The 12245-nt window shown below is 40.8% G+C and overlaps 1 pseudogene; it reads right to left on the reverse strand.

Annotated features, from left to right (window-relative positions):
• Nucleotides 1–788: 788 nt before the first annotated feature.
• Nucleotides 789–2311, reverse strand: LOC125405486 (non-POU domain-containing octamer-binding protein pseudogene; annotated as a pseudogene).
• Between the last annotated feature and the right edge of the window lie 9934 nt (nt 2312–12245).

The raw sequence follows: 12245 nt of genomic DNA on the forward strand, positions 1-12245 counted from the left end.
AAAGCTAAGAGCTACTGTCAGACTTTCAACACACAGCAACCCTGTTCCCAAAGTTGTACTAGGCCCATCAAGAAAAGCTGTGAACAGCAATATCAGACAGAAAAGGGCATTCATTCTTGAGGAGTCAGTGCTTACTCAAGAAAAACATGGAGGCAAGTTAACACAAGCCTTTTTTTTTTTAAAGATATACTAAAATGAAAATCTCTAAGAGAAAATGTCTTCCTTAGGACATGAAGGGGTTATATATGAGATATAACAGAACCGTATGTATGTTGTAATCTCTGCGGCCATTTGTCTGAATTCTCACCTGGGAGTGAATGGAGAAATTGGGCTAGGTCATTGGAGGATGTTTAGGTTTTGTGGTATATATATATATGGCAGTGTCTCTGGGGTTGAGAGGGAAAAAAGATGAAAAAGTTATTAAAACATGATGAATGAAGGAAGGAGGGAGGGATGGAAGGAAGAAAGCAAAGAAGGAAAGAAGGAAACAGGAATGATCATGATTAATGGAGCTCTCTGAGTTCACTTTGCTATGGTTCAAGGCCCTCAACAATCAACACATTTCAAGAATGCACCAGACAGACTTGAGAAAGCAATATACCACAGACTTTGATTTGTTAAATAACACCCCTCCCTCGCCCTCCGCCTCCAAGCATACTCTCTAGAGTATTACAGGCAAGGAAGACCTATCTATTGGGAAGAACCCCTAACATTTTTCCAGGGTAGAATTCTGGCTAATCCAAAAAGAACCTTTCTTTTAAGGGTTGCGGCAAACTAGTCACTGCAACTTTTATTTAGTATCGGCAGCATTTATTCGGAGCAAATTCAGCTCCAGGAGCTGGACGGTTGAAAGCAGGAGGATTTCCACCAATTGCTCCATTTTCTTCCATTGTAGCAGCTTGGCCGGTTGTCGGTGGAGTCAATCCCAAAGTTCCGTCTGGCATCATAGTGGCAGGTCCTGGAGAAACTGGGGCACCAGTTGGCACAGGAGCAGGGGGCATGGCGTCTCTATTATTTATGCCCATAGCACCTCCCATAGCCATTTGGCCCATCCATATCTCTTGTTCTCTCGCATCAGGGAAGGTTCCCTTGAATCCTTCTTGCTGTCGCCGCATCATTTCTTCTTGTTGCCGCTGCATTTCTTCCTCACGGCGCCTGCGTTCCTCTTCCCGCCTGAGCTCTAGCTGCTTTCGTTTCTGAACCTCTTGGTGATGAAGCTCCTCCATTCTCCGAAGCTCTTCTTGACGCCTCATCAAATCCTGCTTCATTAGCATAACCTGGTGCTCATGGCGTGCTCCCTCCATCTCCAGCTTCTCACGAGCCTCCTTGATGTTGCGGTCCACTTGATTCTACTGCTGCTTCTCCATCTCAATGAGTGCCTTCCAGCGCATGGCATACTCATTCTCAAAGTACCCCGGCTGTGCAAATCTGGGTGGCTGTTCTCGCTCCTTATGAAATTGCTGTTTGTTTTTTTTTTTTTTTATAGCCAGCTTCTCTGGAAGTTCCTCCTCATCATCTAACTGGTCCATAGGCTCCACAGTCACAGGCCGAGGAAATGTGGTTAGCAAAAAGGAGCCTTCACTGCATCTCTCCAGAGTTTTCCGAGCAGCTGGCTTCCGTGAGGACTCAACAATGCCTTTCCTTGAGGGCCTTCCTTGGTCATTCACAATGACCACAGCCCTCTCCACCTGGCCAAACACAGAAAAGCCTTCTTCTAGCAGATCGTTGGACTCATACTGAGGAAGGTTGCAGACTGTAAGGGATGCACTATGACAGGGAAAGCGCACACGTAGCTGCTTTCGACGGAGTGGCATATTATCCAACTCCACTTTGGCAATTTCCTCTAGGGTTCGTGTTTCCAAGCGAATCAAGCCAAAGCCTTTATCCTAATGAATGAAAACCTCGCCTGCTTTCCCATATTTCTCAAAAAGTTTCCTCATTTCCTCCTTAGTGATGTCAGGAGGAAGATTGCCCACAAAGAGATGGCTTCGTTGGGTGAATGTCTTTTCTCCTGGTTTCCTAAAGTTCTTCAGGTCAATGGTTAAATCTTCATTCTGGCTGCTGGCCTGCTGTCCATTTGCAGGTATTGATGGGGGTGGTTGTTGCTCCTGCTGCTGCTGCTGCTTCTGCTGCTGCTGGTGATGTTGATGGTGCTTCCTTTGAGTATGGTTCTGCTTCTCCAAGTTAAAGGTTTTATTGCTCTGCATGTTTGCATTCTTGACTTTGATTTGAGCACAGCAAAGTGACTGTCTCCCAATCCTCTCTAACCCTGACTTCCTCTGCCCACAGTTCTTTGCTCAGAGTAACAGCGATGCTGGAAGATATTTCATTTTTGAGCAAAGTAATAGTCCTGCAAATATTCCTACTCTTTTGACTTTATTATTTTTCTTAGTGAAAAAACAAAATTAACCTACTAATGTTAAAAGAATTCATCTTTTAGTAAAATTGTAATTACCTTCCTACCTTAGGAAACATGCAAAATACACATTAGTATACCTACGAACTACCCCCCCACCCCGCCACACATACACTTACCTACATTAACCACCAAATCAACTCAGAGACACAGAAACTTGCCCTCATCAAAGAATGATGGCAAAGAGCCCTATTGTACCCTGAAACACTGCAAAGGCACAAAGTGTCTCAGAAATAACTGGTAACAACATCCACTGAATGAAAAGCCCTGAGAAGCTGATGTTCTTTTGTTCCTGAGAACTGAACTTGATCAAACAGCTTGGAAATGGATCATGATCATATTCCCATGTGTACTCAACACCAAATAGGCAGTCCATCCAATAAATAAAACTTCCTCAAAAATGCTCAAATGAGAAACAATGAAATATATGAAGTAATATAATAATTTTCTCAGGAACATGCCTTGAAGAACCCTGACACAAACAACCTAAGCCAAGAAGGGTTCATTTTGTCTCATGTTTTAAGGGGATACAGTCCCCTTAATCTTCAGACCTAGGACAGGCATGTCAGCAGGGAAAAGTGTGTATTTTGAAGCAGGACAGAAAGCAGAGAAATACAGGCCAAGCTAGACTCTTCCTCAAGAAACACTTTGCCAGCTAGGCCCCGCCCTGGGAAATTTCTAGAACCTCCCAAACAGCACCACAACGAGAGAGCCAAGTCTTTACACACACATGCCTATGTGGGAAGTTTTATACGCATAGCTTGCCAGTGGCCTTGCATACTAGTAATTAACAGCAATCACAGTAGCTAACATTACTAGTGATAGACGTGGTACAGTTTAAGCCCCCACCTGGTGTGTGCATACACATTATGTACACACAAACACACTCAGTTGTAATGTTGGATCCTCAACCCGTTTGAAGTTTGTGGCTGCTGTCACCGTCACTCTTTAGAGGAGGGAGTAAAGGTTCAAAGAGATTAAATACTTTGGCCAAGGTCACAAAGGGAGGAAAGCAAAAAATAAACCTGGACCATCTGTAAAGCCTGCTCTATTTTTTTTTAAATAAAACATTATCATTATATTCTACTGCACCTTGAGCCACCAGAGCATTTGCATGCTAAAATATGGTAATCCAGAGTTTATCAGCAGTGCAAGGATTTCAGAATTCCATATGAGTTCCTTAAAAAGGTGGCCACCGTAGTGAAAAGAAACAACCACAATAGCAGTGATATTTTCAGTTCCTCAGTACAGACTTGCCCAGGGCCTAAGTCGATAACGGAAACATATTGACGCTGGGTTTAAAAGGCGGTGGACTTCAGCCCCGATAACAGCCAAATCTGGATCTCCGCAGCTTCCCTCACTGATTTTCTAATTCCCATTGCCGTGTGTGAACTGCTGGTTTTCTTTCTTTCTTTCCTTTTTTCCTCCGACGCGATGACAGAAGTTTTACAGAGGCAGCCCTAATCACAGCTGTCAGTTAGATTAGTGCAAAGAACATTTCTTTTGGTCTCTGCCACACATCTGTTCCAGCTTTTTTTTTTTTTTTAAGATTTATGACTGGTGGGATGTAGTGTGGTGTAGAGAGTTTTCTTTTCTGCATTTAGACCGTTTTTCTGTGTTCTCTGTTTTCACGACGTTGCCTCATTTCCTGAAAGTTGTTCCACTAGTGCAGTGTGGTCCCTCAGCTTCAAGCCGGCGTGCAGGAGCAAATAAGACTATGTGTGTGTGTATGCCTGAAGTAGAAGAAAGGTTCACTGGCACCGAAATCTGCCTGGCTTTCTTGTTTTTATATTTGTATGTTGTTTTTCCCATGTCACCGTGCACGTTGGAGTTTGGAATGTTATTATAAGCCGTATTCCAGTACTGAGATAAAATAGCTTTGAGGTTGAAGTGGTCTTTCTCTTTTCCCTTAAGATTTCTTTTTTTTTTCTTTTTCTTTTTTGGTCAGGAAATGATATAATCCTGTCTCATTTCTTTGCAACACACACGTGTGCATGCCTTCTTGGACACCCCCCACAACACACACACACATACAGAACCATAATAAGCAAGCTAGGCTTTGGCCGAAGAGAAGGCTTTTAGATTGCTTAATTTTATATTTGCTGGAGGTATTTTTCTGAACGTTTTTAAAGCACATTTATATTCAGTTGCTTATTTACATTCCCCACTATTGGCATAGAATTGAGTTCTGTTTGGAAATCTCAGTTAGGAAGACCATTTAAATATTATCACCCCCCAGTCTCTAAATCTGCAGTAGAGAGCACTGTCTCAGGGGTGGCTATTGCCATGATTCTACTCCACTTTAGCGTTTGGGAAGAGAGATAAATACAGTGGGGGTGGTATATTTGGTGATTTGCTTATAGGAATCATCTAGTAGCGACACTGGTAAGAGGCAGGCATTGATTTGTAAGCTGAAACTCATCAGGACTCATAACAGTCACTTCTGTAATCTAAAAGCTCCTGCAAATGCGTTGCCCTCTGGCCAACTCTGGCTCTGTCTAGAAGGCAATCACGAAAAATAGAAGATATATAGACTTATACTGAGACTTAAGAAGTCTCAAATGCCATTCCAAATGGTTCTGGGGATTTGAAATTTGCTTTTCAAACCCTGACCCTCAGTTTTCTTATTATTACATTGAGAATAAAGCTATCTACCTATTTTTTCCAAGGGCTAAAATGAGATGAAAACCTCTGTTGTTTTTTTTTTTTGAGTCTCTTGATAAGTGTTTCTGAGTCTCTCAATAAATATTTTTTTTTACTTTGCTTGTAGTCTGAAAACAATTTCTACTTTTATAATCATCAAAAGATAATAAAATAGCTAATCATAAAGAATAAGGAAATAGACATTGATGAATATATATTTTTGTTGGGTCAAGAAATCTTCATATTCATTAGAACCCATCCTCTGGATTTGGTAATGATTGGCATCAGTATTTTTCAAAATATAGTATGTGGATAATTTGCATCAGGCTCACTTGTGGTTCATGGTAGAAAAACCCAATGACTTGTTTCTCTCCTGGACTTATTGACTCATGATCTCCAGGGAGATGGGGAGATGTACTTAATAACGACAGCATCAGGAGAACCCTTTCTCCCACACTAAAATTTGAAAGGCATTGCCTTACCTTGCATATAATGTATGTAATTCACAAATCAAATTCACAGTCACAGTGCCATGTGATTCTGCAACCTTGTTAAATTTACAGTACTTATAGCAAGTATTCCCATAGAATTGATGGGGAAGCAGAAAGAGAGAGGTTTCTTACCCAACGTTACACTGGCAATAAGAGGCAAGACTTAAGTCTTCAGATCGGGTCTGTATTCCAGTTCTACTTGCAATACATTTCTTTCTAGAGGAGAAAAAGGATTTTTTTAGCTAGAAGCTGCCAGAGAATGAATCTGAGCAGATGTCTCAGTTCAAGGACGATGAGGTAAGAGTGCCCTCTCTTACAGTGAACAGCTGCATATTTTATTGTAGCAGGCCTTCACCTGAATGGAGAGGCACACTCATAATATGGAGTACCATTCACATTATGAGGTCTACTTATGTAAATGATAAGATAATACACTGACAGAAACACCCTGATTAATATTTGATCAAATACCTAGGCACTGTAGGATCCAGTCATGCTGATTCATGAAAGTATGGTGTGGAAGGGCCTTCTGTCTATTTGTTGCTCTTATTGGTTAATGAATAAAGAAACTGCCTTGGCCTGTTGACAGAGCAGAACTTAGGTAGGTGGGGAAAACTGAACTGAATGCTGGGAGGAAGAAGGCAGAGTCGGGGACTCCATGGATCCACTGCTGGAGATAGACATGCTGAAACTTTGCTAGTAGGCCATGACCTTGTGGCGGAATACAGATCAATAGAAATAGGTTAAGATGTAAGAGTTAGCCAATAAGAAGCTAGAACTAATGGGCCAAGCAGTGATTTAACTAATACAGATTCTGTGTGATTATTTCAATTCTGGGTGGCCGGGATGAACAAGCGGCTCCCTGCAACAAAAGTAGCCATTGCAGTCACCATTATCACCATCATCACTGCTGCAATCATCATCATCATCATCATCATCATCGTCATCAGCATCATCAGCATCATGGTTTTCTTGTTTCTCAATGAAGTTTATTTTCTTTGCTCAATGATTTTTTTTGAACATTAAAGTTCTAAATTAAAAATTAATCCAAGTTCGCAATGCCTCCCCATACTAGCTTGAGGTCTGTGAGTGAAACAGATTTGGGTACCCATAGTGAGTAGATTAAGTTGATAGCCTTATTAATCAGACCACCATCATTTTTCTTTCCTCTGTCCCTCCCTTCCTCCATCCTTCCCTCCCTCCATCCATCCTTTTTTCTTTCCTTCCTTCTTCCCCTCTTCTTCTTCTTCTTTGGACAGGGCTTCACTATGTAGCCCTGGTGAGCTTTGAATTCACAGTTACCTGCCCATCTCTATCTACAGATGATAGGCATTAAAGGTATTAGTTACCACAGCTAGCTGCACTCTCGTATGGATGATCAACAGTTGCCAGGGAAAGTGAGCACAGTCAGACCCTTAAAAGCCTGAGAGAAACACAAGGAGCAAAGCTGACTCCAAAGCTGCTGTCTTTCCCCTGTTGCACTGTTCGCGGTAGTCATTTCACGTGACTTTGAGTATTGTTTGTAGCATGTAGTCCAATTTTAGCTGGATTTTTGCCCTCACGTTAAAGCTAGTAAGTTTCACAGCCCTCAGTCTCACAGTCTGCAAAGTCCCTATTGAACTGGTTCCCAGTCAGCGAAGGCAAGGAGGAGGAAATCTGCCCAAACTATTTGGGTTGTTTAAATAAAACAATCAGCTGGTTGACTTAATTCCCTACTTTCAGCCAGTAGACATCATGGTTACACAGATGAAGAGATATTCCAGAGCCAACTCCATCCCCAAAACACATTGGGCAGAAACGACAATCCTGGAAAGATATTGTAGTCTTGGTGCCCAGAAGTCTAGCACACACAGGCTTTGTCAAAATGGTGGAGAAAATAAACGGCAGACACAATGCTTTCCAGGAAAAGGGCTCCTTTTTTATTTCCTCTGCAAACCAAGCTGGAAAATTTCTTTTAAAGGAATGCAGCAAGCCACCTGTGTATATTCTAACCTGTCACCTGTTGGACTGAACTTACCCATCCATCTATGACTATTACTAACAAGTTGTTTGGACTGACACAGAGGTGTGATCAGTGGGCCACCAACGTCTTGCCAACATGGTAAGGAAGTCATATTTCTTAGGGTGTCTCCCACTGTATATAGAACAATTGTCTTAAGACTGCCCAAAGGACATGAGTCACCAAAAATGTAGCATCATAGCTCCTACCTGGAGTGTTAACAAGAAGATCCACAGGCCAGAAAATATTAGTTTCATTTGAAAATATCAGAAGATAGAATGACTCCTGTCACGTTGTTCTAAAATAAATTTAAAAAGCAGATGCCCTCTCTTTTTTTGTTCGTTTATTTTGAGGCCGCGTCTCACTATGTATTCCTGACTGTCCTGGAGCTTATTGTAGCTTGTTATGTAGACCAGGTCAGCCTCAAACTCACAGAGATCCTTCTGCCTCTTCCTCCTGAGTGCTGGAATCAAAGGCATGAACCACCTGTTCTGGAGAAAATGTTCTCTTATCATATAAAATATAGTAGGTTGCGATGTTTATATAAACATTTATAAAAATATGTCTTTAATGATGCACAAGCTTTGAGTAAAACAGGTGTTTGAAGCCCTGTCAAAGGCATATTGCTATATTTGCTTGCTTCCAAAGGTCAGCAAATTCTATTTTGTGTCCCGTAGTGACTGTTGCTGGAGCTACACAGAAGCTAAGCTGGAGTCACATGGTGATTTGGACACAGACTCTTATTATGCCACTATGGAGGGTAGCACATCCCTCAACCACAGGAATGTAAGCTTATGACTTATAAGGAAATCGTAGGCTATTTATTTATTTTTATAGTTACTGTGACTTACCAAAGGAAGGGTTCCGCACTGCTCCTCTACAGAGCTAAAAGAAAAAGCCTATTAGCATACACAGTCATTAACATATCACTTAGATCAATGTAGTCATATTTCGCAGGGGAGGATATATTTCACTCTAAACTATTTGCTCCCTTTATGAAGTTCTGTGAGGATTTGGATATATATTCTAAAAAACCTCTCACCTGGAAATTGCCTGCAAAGTCATGTTTTAAAGTGATTCAACTTACAAGGTATCATATAGGTTAGGGGAGAGAGTTAAGCTATAGGATGTTATAAATACTTAAAAATCAATTTGCTGAAAAGAAAATATGAAAAATTATACATATAGTATACATAAATTTTAACAAATATGAAGATTGTATAGCATCCATATGTAATTAAATATTTAGTAACCTTGATTATAATTATAAATTCCATATAGTTATAATATATTCATTGTTGATTTTTTTTTCTGGCAAACATTTGTACTCCCTGGTCAAACTATGATTACAATTAAAGAGCAATTGCGAGAATGACGGGAATGCTAGTTGATATTTCCAATCAGCAGACATCAAAGGTATATTTTATAGTTTCATTCACTTCTCACTGGTTTGAGTGAGTTATTTAATAATGTAGTAATTTTAAAATACTTAGTGTAATGGGAAACCTTCAATCACCATGGAAACACTTCTCTGGGTTTGTCTTTGAGGATAAATCCAGAAAGGGTGAGCTGAGGAGAAAAGACCTTTCCTGAATGGAGTGGTGATGGTGGGCATCACCCCATGGGTCCTAGAATACAAAGGAGAGAGAAAGCTGAGGCCAATCTCTCTCCGCTTCCTGACTGACCATGGCATGCGACTAGCTGACTCCCACTCCTGCCATGACTTGCCTGTCACATTGGATTGTGCCCTCATGCTGTGAGCCTGAATTCATCCTTACCTGTTTAGGTTATTGTCATCAAGTATTTTTGTCACTGCCATAGGAAGACTAATACACTGGAAGAACATTGGTATGGTAGAGAGATGGACACCATTAACTTTCATTCACACTTGTAACAGGCTTTCTTGAATCTCCAGTCCCCAAATCATGAAATGGAGACTTATTATTAGTCATGAATGCTTGATATTTAGCTGAGCTTGTATCTAACTGCTTTTTACACTTCAATTATACTGTTTCTCATCTAAAATTTGCCTTGGGGCCTTTTACCTTTCGTTCCGTATGTCCTACTTTCCTGCTTCCTCTGTGTCTAACTGGCTGGCCTTTTCTCCTTTGTTTTCTCCTCCCAAGCCTAGATTTCTCCTCCTCCTCATTTTCTCTGCCTCCCAGCCCCACCTATCCCACTATTGCCTAGCTATTGCCCATTCAGCTTCTTATTAGACCAAACAGATGCCTTAGGTAGGCAAGGTGAAACAAAAGGAATACATCTTACATAGTTAAACAAATTCAGCATAAACAAAGGTAACACATCTTTCCCCAGTTAAACAAATATTCCACAACAAATGTTGCTGACAGTGTTCTTCCTTGTTCTCCTAAGTCTCGCTTCAGGAAAATAGCAAACCTATTACTCAGCCCTTGCTGATTTCAAGGGTGTCAATCCTTCACCATGGCTGACTTCAGGCCACTAATATGATGTCCCTGGGTCTGGGGAGACATGGTCACTAGTCTACCTTTGCTTATTCCCATCATAATGACAGACATAAGTAAGCAATAGTAAAACAACAGTAAATGTGGTGAAGCATAAAGAATTAATGGATTTGTGTTTTTATTGCCTTGTTTTAATGTATATAAGTTTAAGTCTTTTAAGTTTTACATACTAATTGTGTTTCTCAGCTGACTCTTGAAAACCCCGAGAAAGCACACAAGTTTCTGGGCTGCTGACGCAAGCCAGCTCTCACCTGCCACTGGAGTGGTTTTTTTCTTTTAATCAAGTATAGCCTTCACCACCTTCAATTTGTTTTCACATAATTATAGTTCTTTAACTCCTAAAGTCCTTTAAATTTCCAATAATATTTTGATACTGTAAAATGGTGTTGCAAATTTCATCAGTCAGCATCCATATTATCCTAATATTGTAACTCAACAAGCTCCCAGCACAATACTGCCACAGACACATACAGCACTCACTAAGCAAGCCTTTACTGGATACAAGTAAAAATGCAGCGGTCTCTAAATTATATCTGAAGTATGTCCATCTTGAACTTGGTTATTTTAGCAGGGGTTGAATGTCTACAGGCTGAAGGTAATGCCGACTGAGTGGACCAGGATGGACAAGCAGTAGAGTGTGGTATGCTTGAGAGGTTCATTTCTAGTGAACACTGATCACAAGAGGACCAACACTCACGTAGACTTAGGATTTAGTCACCCAATGATCATGGATCGTGCATTCATTTATGATCATAACCAATGTTCTTGAGTAAATGAGGAATCAGAGATACAGCGCTGTCAAAACCCAAGCCTAGTTCCTTTCAGAGCTTACATCTGTGAAAGAGAGCAATTAAATTAAGAGTCTAAGCCCTTGTAGAGGCCAGTCACTAACAGCGTTGCTGACAGACATGTACTTAAAGGCAAGTTAGGAGGCCACTGTAGCAAGAATGAGTCAACAAGGTAAGGGTGTAGGTGATAGGACAGAGAATTAGTAATGGGGAAGGCAAAAAAAAAAAAAAAAAAAAAAAAAAAAACAGACCTGAGTGTTGATCCGTGAGTCACCTTCCACTTTATCTGGTCTGGGTCCTAAATCTGCCTAGGATTTCCTAGGCTGCTCTTGATTCCAAGTCCTTTTCTTTTTGTTTCCCACACTGCTTTGCATGCTGTATTTAATTACAGTCTTAGACGTGGAACTCCTACCATTACATGAAGGTGGCCACACTCTCTAGGTTCTGACAACCTTGGTCATGAATGTTGGGTAATAGTTTCAATCAGTAAAATAGCTTAGTTATATTTTGGAATTTCACTTGCTTCTCAGTAGTAAGAGTGGGTTATTTACTGAGATGAATAATGATTTTTCAAATACTGAGTGAAATGGTTGTGAGAAAATGACGCTCTCAGTATTATTTACCCTGCTAGCAGAAAGAATATCTTCTTTTGTGATTCAACACGTATATTCAAGTTGCAGAAACAGCAAGTTCTGTAGTCACATTTCATACAGCATTTTAGACAGTTGAAAGCCTTGAAATGAAAATGAGATTTAGTTGGTACACAGGGCAAGGCACGTTTCACATGTGCCTGTTGCACAATGTAAATGATTAAGAACAGGATCTTCTAGACCCCACCCCCCACCCCAGCTTGGGGCTTCAGGATGGTAGTACATTTAGGTTCCTTCTTATGATCAAAAGTTAGTAACTCCAGATCTAAGTTTTTTCATGTTCAAATCTAAGAGAAAAAGAGTTTCCTTCGTTTTGTCTGAGGTTTCTTAAAAAGCAGTGTTGTCCTGTTTATTTTGCTAGCTTTGATTACCCATCTCTGAGCCAATCGTTATTACAGGAAAATATGAAGCCAGTATTTGAATTAAAGCATGCATGCCCATGTGTCATGTTCCCTTTTCTAGTTCCCTTCCATACTTCCTCCAGGTCTGAACCCTCAATGTCAAAGAACACTCATGACATCTACTAATCTCCCTCTACCTGACTTCTGCTGTTAGAACTTTTCTGGTTCTTTCTGGAGACTGGAGGCTTGAACCTCTCCATGGTTCAATACAAGTGAAGTTGGTGCCATCAAGAAGAGACCAAGATAATTTTAAAGCCCACGCTTCCCTGCCCCAGCTGCCTCCCACAAAGTGTCTGATGTGCAGGTGGAGAGCCAATGAGAGGGCCAAGTATCATAGTTTGACAACTGTGTTCTAGGAGTTCAGAACTTTATAT

This window comes from Myodes glareolus, chromosome 1, assembly GCF_982192425.1.
Source record: "Myodes glareolus chromosome 1, mMyoGla1.1, whole genome shotgun sequence".
Classification (NCBI taxonomy): domain Eukaryota; kingdom Metazoa; phylum Chordata; class Mammalia; order Rodentia; family Cricetidae; genus Myodes; species Myodes glareolus.